Raw genomic sequence first — 18,862 nt, forward strand, 5'->3', positions numbered from 1 at the left:
TCCCGGTGTTGGAATCCTTTCCAGTGAAATACAGTCACACTTTACACCGTTTAGCTGTCAGCATTTTAACCGCGTTTAAGCCAGGCTAACGTGACTAGCTAACGATATGCTAACGTTAGCTGCTGTATGTATGTATGTATGTATGTATGTATGTATGTATGTAACTAGAGTCACGCCCTGGGCTGTTTAAAAATTGCATCATCATACTCATTGATGACTCAGTAATGTGCATTGTATAGTCATAACATCACCTGTAGTCTATATAAAACAGTTAAGAGGATGCTGTAAATTATCGCTGCTGAAGGATTGTTAATGTGAGCAATAGAGACAAATGTGATCGGGGATTATGGTGTTCTGAAAAGTAACAAGTTATTTTATAATAAGTTATACAGTTTTAATACAGGCACATGTTGTGGGGGTGCAGAAGGTCATTGGCTGAGTGCTGCATTTGTTCTCTGAATGAAGTGATGCAGACCATTACATTTTATAAATTGTCTCTGCAAATGTGTAATTTGAACCCTCAAATTACTTTGCTTTGCCACTGTCCCATGTAAAATATTTAGCCCCACGAATTTCAGTGTAGTTTTTATGAAATGACATCATAAAAAGCTTTTACGGTTAAATCATCTTGTTACCCCATAAAATACTTTTTAGAGAAGATTAACAGCATTGTATTTAACAGCCAAAACCTGATGTACAGCTACGTGTTTACAAATTTATCATTTGCTTTTATAAGTGATTTAACTAGTGATGTATCAAAAAACATACCCTCCTGACACGAATGTGGCACTGAACAAAGTAGTTGTGATATCTCATCATACCACACTCATCTGTCAATCCCAGTGTGTGTCCAGTACTTTCTCCTTTTTATTTTCTAGGCGACGCTCCAATCTTTGTTCTGTTATGGGGGTTGTTACTGCTCATTCAAAATACTCAGTTCTTGTTCTGTTTCTTGTAAACAAAAGCAGAAATGTAGAATCCGTCGTTTCCTTTTACACAAGTGGATTTCATGCCAGGGAAAGCCTCTGAGCAGCAAATGTAAATACTGTTCATGAAATGTCTACGGGTTGACTCAGGTTACATCAGTGATAGAGAAGAGAAATAAAACGGACAGCTATTTGAAAATGTCAGAGATTGTTTCTTGAAGTGCTGAAAGCTTTTATTTGAAAGATGGTTATTCTCAAACTGACCGCCGTGGCTCTTACGTTTCCACACTCAAGGCCTCTAAGTAGAATATAGCTCCCAGTGCTCCCAGCTCACACTGAAGCTGTGTGTGTGTGTGTGTGTGTGTGTGTGTGTGTGTGTGTGTGTGTGTGTGTGTGTGTGTGTGTGTGTGTGTGTGTGTGTGTGTGTGTGTGTGTGTGTGTGTGTGTGGGTGGGGGTGTGGGTGTGTGGGTGGGTGTGTGGGTGGGTGTGTGCGTGCGTGGTGGTGGCGGTGGGTGTGCGTCTAACCGACTCCTGCCCTCTCTCTTTGTAACTCTCTTCATCTCGGTCTCTCTCTCCCCAGCCTCGCTCCACCGTTTTTCATACCCCTCCGTTCTCGCCTCGGCGGGGGTGAGAGTCACAGGTTGACAGTCTCGCAGGTCTCCTCATTACGCCGTGTCTGAGCCAGCAGAGATTTATAGAGATGATAAAAGCAGTCTGGAGGGTGATAATGACCACGGGCTGTGATGCAGGAGGAGGAGTAGGGGAGAGGCAGGGCTCTGTCTGGCCGCTCGCTCTGCCTCTTATCAGTCACCGTGCTGCCCAAATGACTCATACGGAATTAAACAGCAGGAGAAGTTACCTTCGATGTCGACTGCTGAATATATTCAAATCTATATGTTCACGTAACTTTTCATATCTATTATTTCAAATCTCCCTCTGGTTCCTGTGTGACCTATAGGCGGTCACCAGCATGAGGCAAAACTACCAGATTTCATTCACATTTTCATAAAAATATAATTCCATGCATTATTTCCTTCTTTATACTGTAACTTTGCTAACTTCGCTTACACAGTGCTACTTACTTGAAATTATGCTGACCTTTACCCCAAAAAACGTAACTTCATAAGTGTGGCAACAATTCGTAATTATTTCACAAAAACGTAATTTTTTCTTGGCTAGTTACGAAAAATTGGTCTTTTTTTCAAATTTGTGGTTTGTGAGGGATGTCTGTGAGCTGAAAAGAAAATATGTTGCCTCATCAGTTTTATAATGCTCACTTTAAATGAAGGAACATTTATTTCAGCCTTCAGTTGAGAAGTGGAAAGGTGATTTTTTTTAAAAACTTAAAGTGGTTTTACTCCATCGACATCTCTGTAGCTTTATGAAAAGAACATAGTGTGTTCACATTGTAAATGGTGCTGTTCCCGACGGTTTCTGTCGCTTATCTTTTTTCTCAGTTATAGATCAAGTGTCCTTCTCTAGCTGTTACATTTCACTTGTGGCCTCGCACTGAAGGACAAAGAACAGTTTTTTCTATAATGGTTTCAACATGAGACTAAGAGCTTGGGCTTTTATTGAAAATCATTATTATTTTTATTAGTTCAATTTTTTTCTGGCATGGTCAAATTAAAGATTACTTAATATCTTCCCCAATTTTGTTGTAGTTGTAATTTAAAAAAGACATTGGCATTGCCCTTTAAAACCCGTAATTCATGGTTAAAACCCTTGGTAGGGACAACAAACTGTTCATTTCACTTCAGTTTATGTCAACGTCAATTTTATTTGTTTGTACCTTTTTATTACAAGGAAACCCCAAGTGCTATACATTAAAAACACATTTAAAAATAAAGCATGAATAGAAATTGGAATTAAGTATAGTATATTTGCATTTTATGTATGGCCTAATCCATTTATAACTTCATTACCTTGTCCTATTTCTAATCTTTCTGTGACCGTGTGCCCCCCTCATGCTGCCAACATTGAGCACTAGTGAGGTTAGAGAGCGTGCTCAGTTATTCTTAGGTGTGTCTGCAGATCTAACCCTAACCGACACACTGGCTGTCTCTTCTTACTGCTTCTCTGCCCTAACCCCCACCACCACCCAAACCTTAATGCATCTTTACACCTGTACTACTCCCACCCTACCTTTTACTTTCACCTATCCTCTCCTGCTCTCTCCCCCATTTTAGAGTTAGAGGAGAACAACACACAATTTTTCATTTGACCATTCTGTGTGAAAATCATTTTTTTTTATTTTTGCAAATATTGGCAGCAGAATAACTTTGCACAACTGCTATTTAATGTTAACTTTTGAAGCTCCTAAAAACTATTGAGGATGGGTATGTTAGAATTTTTCTATAACATTAAATAGCCATGACTTAATAATCAACAGTCAAAGTAAAATCATCATATTTATTAAGGGGTTAAAACCCAGGACTGTGTGGGTGTGGGTCGATGAGATTTGTTTGACTGTGACCAAACAAGCCCACAACTTTCATCATATTCTGATTTAAATGTATTATTGTACAGTGCGTGCCATCACCTTTTTCCAACTGAGCCCCATCTATGTAAAAAAAAAAAGCAACTGTTTGAAACGCTAAAAGAAAATATTGCATTATGTAGGTTTTCATTGCTCAGAGTAGAAGCTAATTCTGAAAAAAAAAAATTTTTCAGCCTTTTAAAATACCCCATTTTACAAATATTCAGACTTACTGTATATTTTTGTCTTGTATAAAATGTGTGAGGGGCCGTTTAATGCTTGGAATGAGCTGTTGGAGTTTTCCCTGTAGTTTCCCTTTGATTGGGTCCAAAACTGTTTGTGTTATAAAGTATGGCAGAGGATGCTCTGAATGCTCAGCCTAAGGGTAAGTGAGACTTCCCTGGTTTTATAGCTACCAGACATTGAACAGCTGTAGTATCCTCTTTAGGTGGCATCTGTACGTGTATGTCTGTCCTAGAGCGGCATGAAGAGAAGAGACAAATTCCTACTCTCAGCGAGCCGGAAAGGTAAAACGAGCGCTCTGAAAATGAGCCATTTTGCCTGGACTCACTCACTCCTGTTTTTTTTTTGTCTCCCCTTTTTTTTTTTTTTTTTTTTTTTTTTTTTTTTTTTTTTTTTTTTTTCTCTCTCTCTCTCTCTCTCTGCTCCCAGTTCCATTTTCTGGCCCATTCATATGGTAATAGGGGTCAGGAGATGAGGGGGTTCTCACGTTCAATGTGAAACTTGGCCTTTTGTGTTGCCTCGGCTCAAGCTGCCGCGACAGAGGCCAGAGGTGAAATTGAATTCAGATGAAATTCCCCAGTGCGTCTGGCCTTGGGCTGGACTGTGCTAGACTGGACTGGTCTCGGTGCAGGGTGCACGTCACGGCTCTCTGTTTGGCCAGGGCGTAAGAGGATGTTGGCTCGGTAAACCTGAGGCTGAGCCAGGGCTGAAGGGATCTCTGCCATCTCTAGCTTGTCATTTAGGTTTGATTGGCATGTTTAAGAATACCACAAAGATTTATGGATTTGAAGCTGCAGTGCTTGATATTTTGCACCAATATCAGTGTCTTTGATTTAGAACTTATAATACCCAAAACTTAATAATTGTCCGATTATTTAATGTTTATGCCAGAATGATCTTCAGTGGAGTGGTGAAAAAAAGCTTCTGAGACTGATTTAAGACTATCAAAAAGGAAACTAAAGCAGTCAGCTGAAAACAACCCTTTTGCTAGACTGTACATTGATATTAGACGATTCCGCAAAACCCTAGATTATGTTCAATTACTAAATTTCTTTTAATCTCATTTCCTACAATATCTAGACATGGCAACTACGTTATGATTCAGGCTAAGGATAGATTGTAGTTATGGCAAATACAATTTGGTTAAGGTTAGTGAAGGATCATGGTTAGGGTTAGGCAAGACTACGATTCACAGTCAAAGTACAGCTGAGGATGAAGTCATTAATTGTTTTTTTATTAGGAATTTGGCCATAAATCAAAGTATTGGACACATTTTCACCTGTTGATGGCATTTTATGAAAAGCTGGAATCCCCGAAATACAAATCATCATGAGGGTATCATGAATATGTGATATTGAGAATGTTCTTGCATGTCTGTAAAAGACAAATTACATGTGAAATATCAAACCAAGTCATTAGCAGGAGTAATCAGATACTGAATGGATAACTTAAAGGTCATTTTGGGAATTACTTTGTTGGAAGTGGTACATTTTATTTCATTTATATGGACAACACACATTAATCAACATGTCTGTAAATGTGCTACACTCTAAGAAATATCTGTGTATTAACAGTTGTATGTTTCTATATTTTAACAGAAATTGTCCATAGAACGTGATTAACAGTCAACAATTTACATTTTGAATTGCATAATTTGTGCCCCGACAACTTTTGTCGGCCAAGGAGGGTTTTGGGAGATTAAAGAAGTCCACGTTGTGACACTCTCCACAACATATTTGTTGCTTTTTTTTCTGCTTTTTTTTTAACGTTTTCAGAAGTTTAATAACTGCTTTGTATGAAAGAATTTGATATAGGCCTAACAAAATATTCTGTATTTTAACTGTAGCTACACACATACTTTCTGTTTTTTTTAATTTACGGGACAAAGTCCGAGACATGAGCTGCCAGAACTTTTTCTGTTATTTTACGGATTTATTTTTTAGAGTGCAGTGTTAGCCAACCGGCTAATTTTCAAGATAGACTATGAATGGACTCCATTTTGTGTGTGTAACCTTGAACCTTGAGTAGCAGTGGGAACATTTACTTTTCAGAGAACCCTTTGTCATCCTCCCTCAAAAGCATTTATTTGTGTCCGTGGGGCCTACAAGCATGAGCTGGATTTGTCACATTTCTAAAAGATGTTTACACCACACACATTCACTCAATACAACACCTTGGGTATCTGAAATGTAGAGTGGTGAAGGGATGAAGGTTTTAAATGGAATGAATAAGGGTGCACAGGAAATCGAAGGTGTCCAATGATAACAAAATGTCACTACTTTTTTATTAGCAGCGAATGTTTCAAGCCCTAACTGAGGTGTACACATTTCACAAGCAGTTACTCCACTTAACTATGCCACATTTCCCCTTTCGGTGTCCTGTTTCAGGAAAGACAAAGAAATGAGAGGTGCTATTTTTCAAACTGCTTTCAACATCCACCCAGGGCGGTAATTCTGGGAAATAGGAGACGGCTATTTCTAGCCAAACTAATGTTGTTGAGGGCCTCAGAGAGAGCAGCAACATGCCCTCAGACTGATAAAAAAAGACAAGACCAAAGTGTCTTGGGAAATTTATAGGGGCCTTGCATCATAATTTAATCAGATTTGTTTATTTCCTAGTAAAGGGAGTTATGATCTGGGTAAAATCCATCAAGCCTCTCAAAGTATGTGTGTGACACACGGTGGGTGCATTGGGTTCAAAGAAAAATCCTGTTTACAGTAGGAGCCTGTGTTCTCTAGCGGAGGAGCCCGCTAGCTGCCATTTTAACACATTTACACTTGTACATTGCAGGGGGAGTATGGAAGCAATTACAAGGCGGTCACATTTGGCTCTGGGTGGAAAGAGAAGTAAGCTGGGGAGGCCCAAGGCTAGATCCCATGAGGTCCGGACCGCTACCCTGCCACCTGTATGTGGTTGGAGCTACGTTTGTATATTTGTTTTTGAAAACCGCAGTTTTGGGATATTTTAAAGTTTTTATATGAATTAAAAAAAAAAAACATCCTGGGGTGCCTGGGTAGCTCACCTGGTTAAGTGTGCGTCCCATGTACATAGGCGCAGTCTTTGCTGCAGCGGCTGCGGGTTCTATACCGACCTGTGGCCCTTTGCTGCATTTCAATCTCCCTCTCTCATCCCTTTCATGACTTCCGCTGTCCTCTCAAATAAAGGCCTAAAATGCCCCAAAAGTTATCTAAAAAATAAAATAAAAGCATCCTGAAAATTATTAATGCCCATTACTTGGCCACTTTGGAGCAGTGCAATAAGCTGTAAACAACACATCTGCATTTATTTATTTAACCTTTATTTAACCAGGTATGCTGACTGAGAACAAATTCTCATTTGCAACAACGACCTGGGTAAGACGAGGCATAAACATGCGAGACAACATACAGTTACACAGGAAATTTTGCAAAATATAAACATACAAAATACTGCATATAACCGCAGCACAAACTTGTCACAGTGACCATGTTAGCAAACCGTGGTAAAGGGACTACATTTACATAGCACTTTTCTAGTCTTAGCTAACACTCAACGGGCTTTACAACACAAGCCAGCATTCACACACACACACACACTCATTCACTGGTGGCAAAGGCTACAGGGCGATAACCATTCACACGCAACTCAAACGCACACACAGATGGCTGTGCTTGAGCAATTTGTGGTTCAGTATCTTCAACGTGTAGAGTGCAGAGGCCAGGGATCAAACCACCGACCTTTTAATTAATGGACGGCCGCTTTACCTTCTGAGTACAAGTAAAGTTGTGGGCCTTTTAAAAAAAAAAAAAAAAAAGCTAAAAGACGGTAAAAAGCTCCATCAGGGAACTGCATACTGGGTAATAAATATTGGTGGGTTTGTCACTACGAGTGAGGAGAACAGTTAAGCTAGTTAGCTATTTTACGTATATTTATTATGTATAAGCTCCTAGGTTTTGTTTATGTGCTCGACCCGAGGCAAAAGCTCTATTTTTGCAGTGGATTTGTAAAAATGCCTTGTTTGTATATCTGTATTCTGAATAAATTAAAAAATTAAAAAAACGTTAAGCTAGTTAGCAACTAGTGTTAGCCTCCTCAACCCTAGTAAAAATACCCTAACCCCCTACCTCTAACCTTATCCTTCTAACACTAACATATTCCCCTCAGTCAAAAGTCTTAACTTAAATCAACTTTAAATCAACTTTAAATCACACCACATGCCTTGATTAATACATTCCCACGCCAAGTTGTCGGGGTCCAGTTTGAGACATAAAAACCGCCTAACCCTAACCCTGAATATAAAGTATACATATGTATGGCAAGAACAACAATATAATGAACGTTGGGTACTTACTGTATATGGTGTTTGATTAGAATTTACTTCATTTTAAGGGCTTCCCAAATGCAACTCTTCCATTGAAGGCCCTAATACCTGCTCGGTTCTGTAGTAAATACACTATTTTCATCTGAGGTGAGGTGAGCTGTGTGATGTTTATTAAAAGTGTTTGTGCTGAGTGAAACTTTACTGATAGATGTGACGGCCCTGAGGAGCAGAGTGACATGGGCTGATGAAGAGAGATAGATTTATTTATTCTTTTTTTGCTGGCTGTTTCTCCTCGAATGCTGGCAGGGGGCCAAGCACCACAGGTAGTGTTTATTTTGTCATGATAGAGCGTGAGAGGTGCATGCAAGCTGAAATGAATGTTCTTTGCCATTATCCTCTGCCACTGCTTCATCCCTTCATCCTCCAGTCCATCCGTCAGCAGGACTTTGCTTTGCATTTGGGATATTTTGTCCGAAGAAAATGTCTTGATTTTTGAATTGTAGGATTTTGCAGTTTGATATTAAGAGTTTTGGACTGCACAGTATTAAAGCTTATATTTGTGCAAGTCATTAATATCTTTAATTGAATTGCTTTTTAATAAACCATTTTTTTAATCCGAATTCAAGAGGAACCGTCAGCTAACCGCATCTTGCATTTCAGATGCTGCTTTAGAGCAACAGGCCAAGCAGCCAAAGGCTACGCTACTAAGTTAATTTGTCCAATGTCTGTCTTTCCCATTTTCATTATTTAAACCAGAAGTTGCATTTCATCATATTTTTTGTTTTGGAAGTTAACTTGTTTTTGTCATCTCTTTAATATCATACTTCCCATACTTCTGATAGTGAGGTTGTGCATGCATGTATCAGTCAGGCTCATTGACAACCAGTATCAAACAATTATATTATACAATTATATAAAATAAAGTCTAACTCTGTTCCAAAGATAGAAGTGGAAGTGTGAAGTTTGTTTCATAATACACACAAGTCTAGAAGCAGTTATCCATTCTGTGTCTTATTTTGTGTCTAGTTCATCATACTTTTAGCCTGTAGTTGCTAAAGTGTTTCGTGTGTAAGCCTGCCTAGCCAGACAGATGATTGACATCTGGTAATAAATTGTGGAGAAATGTGAGAGACCAGCACAGCAAGAGGAAGTGCAATGAGGGAAGATAGGTGAACAAGAGTGCAGTAAATTAAAATAGAGCTAGAGAGGGGGAATAAGAAGACTACTTTTTTTCATGCTGCTTCTCGCCACAAACTATCACCCCCGTGTGATAGGTAATTATTTTGGCGGCCAGCAGACCTCCCCAAAGCCTCCCTGCCAACCCGGTATCTGCACTTCTCTCAGGGGGCCATCTGTGCTCAGCTACCCCAGATAAGTGAAAGAAATGTGGGGCAGCCATGCTGTGATGTGAGAGGCTCGCCTGGAGCTTAGGTCCTGGAGGCTGGGGCTGCACCTGGACTTTGTACATAATTGTAGAATGGAACAAGAGGTTTTTGGAGAGGTTGGAAGCAGTGTGTGTGTGTGTGTGTGTGTGTGTGTGTGTGTGCGTGTGTGTGTGTGTGTGTGTGTGTGTGTGTGGGGTGTTGACCGACATCTGCACCCGCTCTGACATGCAGATTTGTGTTGCAGAAAGATTTCATAAAGATGATGTTTTTCCACCACATAGGCATTACCTAACAATAGCACGAGTTGGTCAGACCTTCATATTAGAGGGATCGCTACCACTTATGTTAAAGCAAGTAACTTTTGGGTATAATCTTAAGAGCTAAATCTCCAAAGTAAATGATTTTGTCATGTTGAGGAATTTTTTTTCTGAATTTTAGATTTCACTCATGTAAAAATCTGACATGCTATTGTTTTTTGTGTGGCCTAATAACACTTCTGCAATATTTTATCCAGGGCTTAAGTGTGAATTCAATAAAGTTGAATTTGTTAGTAGGCACGCATTTGTATGTAGGATGTTATGTTGTATGCATTTGGCATGTTAACCAATCACAAATGATTGTAAATCCTGGCTTTGATCATAGATCTCATTTTAATGCAGCAAATTTGACGATGAAGAAGAAGAGACTTTTGCCAGCTACATTAGCTCCACTCGTTTGGTAAAAACTAAAGGAAATTTAATATAAAAAGTTATAATGCAGAAACCTCCTATTTATTTGACAATATGAAAACATAACCGCTAAGCTAAAATATAAAGGTTAGGTTTTCAAGATTGACAATACACACAGGGTGGATAAAGACATGCTTCAACTGTGTTTTTATTTTATAGTTTGCTTGTTTGGCACAGCTAGCAGGTCAACACTGAGTGGAATCGCACTCGATGGCCACTTCAGTGGTTTCTCTTATGCTAATTATTGCAGTGCTTTAGTCACCTTGCTACAAGACAATAGCGTGCCTGTTGTTGATGAGCAGCGTAGAGCTGGGCTGAATTTTAATGGTCCAAGTGCAAGAATCAGGCTTTGAAAGACGTGGCTTGCTTTCTGCAATGCAAAATTAATGAAGGTGTGAATCTGTAGGCATACTGAAAATAATTCATTTGCAAGATAGTAAGATAAAGTCAAATGTTTTGACACTAGTACTGTATATGAGAGACAGTCATCCTTTCCATATTTGGGACAAAAGGTGTAGTAGTTACTTTATTGTAGATTTGTATGAAGTTCTGTTTGTGCCAAAATAATGTTAGTTTTTGTGTTTATAGCATACTGTCTTTGCATCTGTCTGATGTCCTCACTACTGTTTAACGCCTGTTCTTTCAGTTGGCGTAAAGTTATGTATGAATGCAAATGATTTAACTGAACTGATGTGCAAAGTCAAACAACAGAGGTGATCGACAAAGTCAAACGAGAAAAACACAACACAATCAAACACAAGACATGCACAAAGTCAAGTCAAAGAACAACAAGAAGAATATGTGTAAACAAAGATGAAACGTGACCGTGATATATGCAAATTTTTTATTCCAAACCATCCGGGTAACAGCCTTTTCTCCCTGTTGAGGCCAGGAAGAAGGTACTGGATACACCAGGCCAGCACTGAGAGGCTCAGAAGGAGCTTCTACCATCAGGTCAGTAGGATCCTATATGAGGACACTGCCTAAAGCGGGATTTATGCTTCTGCAGAGGCTCCACACTGAGCTTTCACCGTAGCCTATGGAAGTGGCCTGAAGTTTATACTTGTTCGTTGGTGTGTGCGTCAATCTCTTCTAGAGAATAGCAGGGCAGGCATGTGTATGTGCATGGAGAATGTGGTAGAGCGAGTGAGAAAGTAACGGTGATAAGCTTCGGAGCGAGTACCGACTCCAAAAAACAGTGTCTCCCCTGTGCTTTCTGAACACAGTTGGAAATCTGTAGCAGGAAAAGTTAACCCTTTCCTTGATTTCATGTTGTTTATGGAGAAGGAGAACCAGGAAATGAGTCGGGGGGGGGGGGAAAATGCAACGCTACCAAGCCACTGCCAAGCGGACCAGTCACAGTTGTAGCGGTCTGTGTCTCCGCGATGTGTAGTTACACTTTTTAAGAGGTTCACATCAGGCTACGGTCTGGTTAGAATCAGGAAAAAGAGGGAGTCAAGGTGGCATCGGTAGGAGCCATTTTAAAGTAGGCGCCATTACCCCCAATTTCCACCGGCTGCGGAACTGCTGCGGATCCGCTCCGGAACGGCGGCAGAGTCATTAGGTTTCCATTAAAATCAATGTGTGTATTTCCACTGACTGCAGAACGGCTGCGTTCCGACTCCAGCGATCCGCAGCCCTCCGGAGCAGATACGCAGAGCTTCTATTTTGGCCGGACGCCGGAGAGCTCTGTAGCACTTCAGCACACGGCAGATAGTGCGGGACAGAAAGTCGAGCACAGAAACAAAATAAAATATTCGGTTCATTTTCAAAATAATATACACTGTGCTCACGGCGGATCATATTACCCTGCACTACACCTTGAAAACCCAGCACAGAGCTGTTTCCCCTCTACTCCTCTGGATGGAAACAAACAGTTGTTGGTTTTGTGGTTCTATTCTACGTGAATTCGTGACTACAGCTGTCAGTCACGGCCGCAGCCGTACTGCAACAAATCTGGACCTGGTGGGTATTGACGGACGGCGGAGCATGGACACGCAGCGGAGCCGGTCCGCAGACGTTCTGCATTCAGTGGAAATCCGGAGTTAGTCTACCGGTCCACCACCACAACACAGATATCAGGGTGAACAGCACCACTCTCTGGCAGGGAGGGAAACAGCAAACATTCAAATAATAAAACATTATGACTCAGGGTCATAACATCCCCCACACACCTAAAATCAAACATTTCTTTCCCCAAAGGGCCGCGGTTGAGGCCGAACCAACATAAATCTGACAATGCTGAGAAGAAGAGCCTTGGCAGAATCAAATGAGTCCTGACACATTGTCTGGAAGGGCTTACCAAGCTAGTGAGGGCAACTACACTAGTACAATTCTAACAGAACCCATGATAACAGACACACATTCCCAGAACCACGTTTCTGGCACAGGGAAGTCCAGAATATGTGTCAGGGTCATAACAAAGGTGCATGATGAAAATATAATATCCTGAAAGGACAGATGCAGAACTCGATAAAGAAAGAGTTGTTTGTTAACCTCCAGTGTCTACAGTATATGATTGACAGAGAGCCTCAGAAGCAAACAAACTGGCAGACCGGTGTTCTTACACCAACTTGCTATCATGCATCACACATCAGTCAGACAGTCAGACAGACAGTCAGTCAGTCAGTCAGTCAGTCAGTCAGTCAGTCAGTCAGTCAGTCAGCCAGCCAGCTATCAGGTCATCCAACCAGTCAGTCAGTGTTTCATCTGTTCTGTCAGTAAGTTCATGATTCAGCCAAGCAAGCAGTCAGTCAGTCTGGCAGAGAGCAGTAAAGGAACACATAAATAAAACATACTGTAGTGAAGGCTTTAGAAGTATCGAGCTCTTCAGTTCCTCTGGGCACGAGACATCTCATTTTCTCTCTCACTTTCTCTCAATTTTTCTTCTTTAAGACAACTTACTCTCACTGCATTACTTTATCTTTGCTCCCCCTTTTCTCTCTGTCTCCTTAGTCGGTTAGTCTGCATCTTATGTGCAGTGTCTTGGGCAGGTTAAAATCCGATTAGTATAATATTTATTGTGTTGAATTCTGTTAATTTAGCCATCAATCTCACATCTTGCATTCCAGATCACATACTGGAAACAGCCATTTTTCATTTGAAGTTCATTGGGTTCATTGTGTCACGTTTTTCTCCTCGGCTGCCATCTCTATTTATTTTACCGCCTTCAGTGGAAAACGTCCTCTCTTGTCCGTGTGCCTGTTTCACACACGCTTCCTCTCGGCTTCCTCTCTCTGCTAAGCCGTTAAAAAAACACTAACTGTGCCCCTCTATATGTGCCCCAGCAGAATGTGCAGTATACTGTGGCGACTATAGCGACTTATGAGTTATAGCACTGCAAGAGAGCCTGGAGCTGGAACACACTCGAAGGAAGGGGAGGGGTGGGTGTCTTCCGTTAGTGGTGTACTAGAGGAGCTAACACTGCATTGTGTGTTGTGTGTGTGTATGTGTGTGTGTGTGTGTGTGTGTGTGTGTGTGTGTGTGTGTGTGTGTACAGTAGGTACAGGGTGTAACATTACCCTGTTAACCCAATGTGTCTGTCCTCTAGTTTCCCATGCTCGATAAGACAGTGCTGATTGATTTAAGAAAGTTAATGAACAGGTGAAAACATGTCTTGTCATGCCTCAAGTCTTTGAGACATGACATGCAAGTCAAAAAGCAAGTTTGTCTGGTCCATCGATGCAGAGTGTAAAAATGACAATAGTGCAATGATCCTATTGTACCTCCTCAATTTTTCTCAAAGCATGTATAGAAAGTTCTAGTGAAGTTGTTCATGTGCTTTAAGCTTGGCACAGACTTCCCCGTTAACCCAGTGCTTCTGATTAGGGAATGTCCCTATAGTAGTCCTCAGTACAATGTCATTGATGCATTTGCAGATGTAAATTAAATTGTTTGGGTGGTGTCATCATGTGGTGGGATGTACACCTGTGTGAGAACGACCGAGGTAAACTCCCTTGGGAAATAATAAGGGCGGCATCGGATAATGATGTGCTTTAAGTTAGGAGAACAGCCCGTAGGAATGATCTCCACATAATCGCTGGTTGTTGATGAAGCAGACGCCTCCCCCTTTGCTCTTCCCCGATGCTATTGTCCGGTCTTGGCAGTGAATGGAGAGCCCTTCTGGAACAATGTCCGACTCTGGGATCGAAAGGTTTAGCCAAGTCTCTGTAAAAAAAATATAACGTTGCATTCCTAGTGTTCTGTTGAAAAGTCATACTGCTACTGAGTTCATCCATTTTATTATCCAGTGACTGGACATTTGCTAGAACAATACTCGGTAGAGGAGGCCAGTTTTCATGTTTCCTCTGCCTGACCAGGACGCTGGCCTGCGACCCTCATTTCCTGTGTGTCCTCCGTATTCCAGGTCTATTGCCTATTGTTTGTTGGTCGTGGTGAAAAGTGCTGTCCACCAATGATCTAATGACCACAGCAAACCAATATTCACTTTACCTTTAGCTCTGTTTTGGTCTCCACCATCTCCGGAGTCAAATATTTATGTCTTTAGATGTTCGACTTTTTTTCTTTTGCTAACATTAGCTGTGTTTATCTACCTGGTGGTGCTGAACAGGTTGCATATGGTGGGTTATCTTGGCAGCTGAAGACAATGGGCTAGAGGAGGCGTGCAATATATCTGGGTAGGTTTATTACTATGAGGGAACCATTGCAGAGTAATTTAAGTCATTGTTAATGTCAAAAATTTTGATTATTGACAAGTAAAGTGTCAGTGATTGTAACATTTTCTAACAAGAAAAGTAAAATATTTAACTGGAAAAGTTAACGGACGCCTACAAAAAATAAAATGGCTAGACTTGTGACCTATGAATAAGACACTTTTATATTTATTACCTTTATACTGAGTGAAAACTTACTGTGAGCTATTTTTATTCCAGGTAATCATGGAATCTCTACTTAACTACCCGTTTGTGTGTATCTATGTTGTTAGGTTGAAAGGGTTGTGATCCTATAAGTTGTTTTAAATTTGACTCCTTTCTGTGGTTGTTGTTTGACAAGTAGGTGCTGGATGGATATACTTTGTACCTGCTGCAACAAACATTTGATGTAGACCCACTTATTACCGAAATTATACTCTCACAGAGTTGACGCACTCTGAAGCGTTGCACTGTGGAAGTAAAAGAACACAAAACAGGAACATAGGAGCGAGGGAACTTTTGGTGCTGTAACTGGGTGGTAAAGTAGAAGAAAAGCCCTGAAACCCACAGCTAAACAATATCACCTGACTCCTCTCCTCTCCTCTCCTCTCCTCTCCTCTCCTCTCCTCTCCTCTCCTCTCCTCTCCTGCTGTTCTTAATGCCATTACCAACCAGTACTGTGGACCGCACTGGACAAAGCAGACAGCATTGAGGAGGAGGGGGGAAAGAAAAACACCTGGCAGTTGTGGCGCAAACTCGACCGAATAATGAAAATACAAAATGAATGATCATCACGCTGTGGGCGTTTGCGTCCCTCACTCCAAAAAAAAGAATGAAAAAAAAAAAAAAAAAAACTTTGTTGCTGGATTACTGTGGAAAAAAATCGGAAAATGAATGACATACACACATTCAAAGACAGGGAGAGGGAGAATGTGGCGGACAAAAGGTGAGCACGGTTTGCCGATCTTACCCCTTCCATTCATCTATCCCTCCCTTTATCACCCCCTTCCACCGTCCCCTCTGTCCGCTCTGTCATTCTCTCTGTCCCCTCTGTGCTCTTGCCTTTGTCTGGGTCCGGCCAGAGTCTGGCGGACCCAGACAAAAGAATTCTGCCTGTCATGGAGAAAGAGCAAAGGTCTTCGCTCTCCAGGAGGTGGGGGGGGTGGAGGGGTGGAGGGGTGTCAGGGTGTCAGGGTGTCAGGGTTGGAAAGGCATTGTCAAAGCCGTGGCTATCCATTGTTGTTTCTGATCTGACGCCTACCTCGCCCATCTCTTCTGTCTCAGATTTCCTTGTCTGTCCACCTTTTCCCTGGGCCTCTGTCTTTTTCCGGAGCGCAGGATGGGAATATGGAAAATGGGAAATACGACAGATGTCTGGCATGAAGCTGTTTGCCTGTCTAGCGCCGTGGCTGCTTCAAGCTTGGTGGCGTTCTGCGCAGTGTGCTCCTCCTCCCCGTGGCGCTGGTTGTTAATACCCCAGGGGAGGTGCTGTTGCCTCCAGTGATGGTGCAAACTTTGGAGTATGTGTCTTTGTCTTTGAGTGATGTAACATTGCACCATTTTGTTAAAGGTAACTAAGTACATTAACTCAGGTATTAGGGGGTGCAACAGATCACAAAATGCACGGTTCGGATTGTATCACGGTTTTGAATCACGGGTCGGATACATTTTCGGATCAGCACAAAAAAGGGTCTGTACCCGGCTCTAAGCCCCCTAATCTCGGGTAACTCAACTACCAACTGATAGGATGGAGCTCTGTACCCGGCTCTAAGCCCCCGGCTCTAAGCCCCCCCTAGTCTCGGCTAACTCAGTTACCTACTGCCGCTGATACGACGAAGCTTTAGCTGGCGTCATGGCTTTTCGAGTCCTTCCACTCGTCCAGTAGCCATTACCGCCTCAATCAACTGCTTTTAATATGCTCCGTTCACGTGAACTTACGACAGATTTGAACATGCGCCGTTTACGTGAACAGAAAATTCCGTTGCCTGTATCTTTTCACGGCAACCCTCCATAGAGATTTATCAGCCCACTTTAAGTGAGAGCAACAATAAAAATATATTTCACACTATTATTATGGTTAGACTTTGCAATTAAGCCGCGGCTCACATGCTTTCCCGAATCGTGAGTGTTGATCCGTATGGACCACAGATATGGTCCATCACACCACTATCAGGTATTGTACTTAGTAGTAGTACTTAGTAGTACAATATTGAGGTTCAGTATTTCATACTTCTACTCCATTCTATTTCAGAGTGAACTGTTGTCCTTTCAACATCACTACATTTATTTGACAGCTATAGTTTATTAGATTAGGTTTTTTTTAAACATTTAATAAGCGTATTATGAAATAGGATACATAGTTAAAGATTAAACCAGTGTTTTCCAACCTTTTTGGCCTGTGACCCATCCCATAAATACTAGTTGGAGCCCTGTCTAAACTTCTCAGATTTTGCATTTGAATAACTTCTTGAGCTAAAGTTTTCCAAATAATATAGAATTCTTTTTATAGAATGTGGAAAAGTACGGGTATAAATTTGGGTTGCAGAACTTTTTCTTCTTTCTTATCCCATGAATTATCTCAAAACCCCTCACATTTATCTTGTGACCCTTTGCAGGGACCAGACCCCTCGGTTGGGAACCACAGGATTAAACTACTTAATTGTATATAAAACTACCTCTACCTCAACCAGCTACAACAGTAAAATGCTGCTTACGCATTGATACTTCAGTGACATCTAATATTGCAATACATGATAAATTATCAGTTTTTCTGCATGTCGAGTTTTTTTACATGTTGATACTTTAAGTACATTTTGTTGCTAATACTGCTAATACTTGGCTGCTTTACTTTTACTTAAGAAGGGTTTTGAATGCCGGACTTTTACTTGTAATATATTTTTGTATGAGTTACTTTTACTTAAGTAAATAATCTGAATACCACCAACCAGTCTTAGATTTATTTAAAAAAATAAAAAATAAAGACTTACAACATTTTTATTTATTCATTTATAACTGTCCACTTAATTTCTCTGGGGCTTTCAGCCACATCAGAGTTAAGATCATATTTATCTACCTACTGCACATTATATTCTGATACCAGGTATGTAAAGTACTTTTTGATGGATAATGCAAAATTTCTTTTATTGTATTTGTATATTTTTCTCTCTCTAAAACAGTCAAATTTATTACAAACAGTTATCAGAAACAGCTTTAAAAAAAACACGTCATACTGTATGTGTGTATTTGTATTTCTTCAAATTTTCCAGGAATATTGCGGGGGACATGGCCGCCATGTCCTCAAAGAAGAAGTTAATCCACAGCGGATAACAGCCCCGTGATCTTTTAAAAATATACTAGATGTCCCTGTTGCTTTGACAAGGTTACAGTAACATGACTTCCTGCTGTCAGCATGCATTTGTGCAACAGTCTTTCCATTTGAAAGGTTTGGGGAAATCTTGGTCAAATGTCAGTCAGTCTGTTGTCAAGTGACAGTCAGCTCTCAGAGACAAACGTTCAACCTATGACTCAGCCTCTCTGTGATTTAACTGGAGAGTACAAAGCAGAGCTGACAACTGCTCGCTGTGTTGAATGATTAGTTGAATATTGATGCTGAAGCTGTATACCATACATGGATGATATTCAGAAATAAAATCTGTGCTGTGTCATTATTACGCTCAAACACGTGGAATGGAGGACAAATGTGTCCGATTTGAATGTAGTTAAAGATTCTCCCATCTCTAAACCTTTATTCTGGTGTTGTTGCCTCTGCATATTTCCCTCTTTTGCGACGAGTGTTGCTATCCAGCAGTCTGGGGACAAATTGATTATTCAGTCCGGAGCCCAGACAGCCAATTGTCTCCTGTACGGCTTTGATATGCTGAAATGTCATTCTGACTGATGCCAGCGGGGATAATTTCCTCAATGTCACAGTAAACAATAAATATTTACCGAGTGTGAATTGTCAGCGGCTAAATCTGATTCAAATGGTAATGTTTGTATCAAAGTGGTCTGGAAAATAACCAGCCGGAATGTGGTAAAAAAAAAAACAACCTTTTCTATGTTTAGTAGTTTCTTAATCTCATATGGATGGGTCTGGTTTCTGTATCTTTAAACTGACAGAATAGGGAGTTTGATGACACAGGTTTGAA

General features: G+C 40.8%; 1 long non-coding RNA gene across 21 annotated transcripts in view; it reads left to right on the forward strand.

Annotated features, from left to right (window-relative positions):
- LOC120553974 overlaps positions 1-18,862 on the forward strand; it is a 106,636-nt gene that overhangs the window by 15,898 nt on the left and 71,876 nt on the right. For 2 of the 21 annotated variants that reach the window (XR_005638261.1, XR_005638263.1), the window contains exon 2: positions 10,950-11,016. The exons of 18 other annotated variants lie outside the window; for them this stretch is intronic. This is a non-coding gene — a long non-coding RNA (uncharacterized LOC120553974). The remainder of the gene's footprint in view (positions 1-10,949; positions 11,017-18,862) is intronic. One more of the 21 variants, XR_005638262.1, reaches the window with a different exon arrangement.

Source organism: Perca fluviatilis, chromosome 2 (assembly GCF_010015445.1).
Source record: "Perca fluviatilis chromosome 2, GENO_Pfluv_1.0, whole genome shotgun sequence".
In the NCBI taxonomy this organism is placed as follows: domain Eukaryota; kingdom Metazoa; phylum Chordata; class Actinopteri; order Perciformes; family Percidae; genus Perca; species Perca fluviatilis.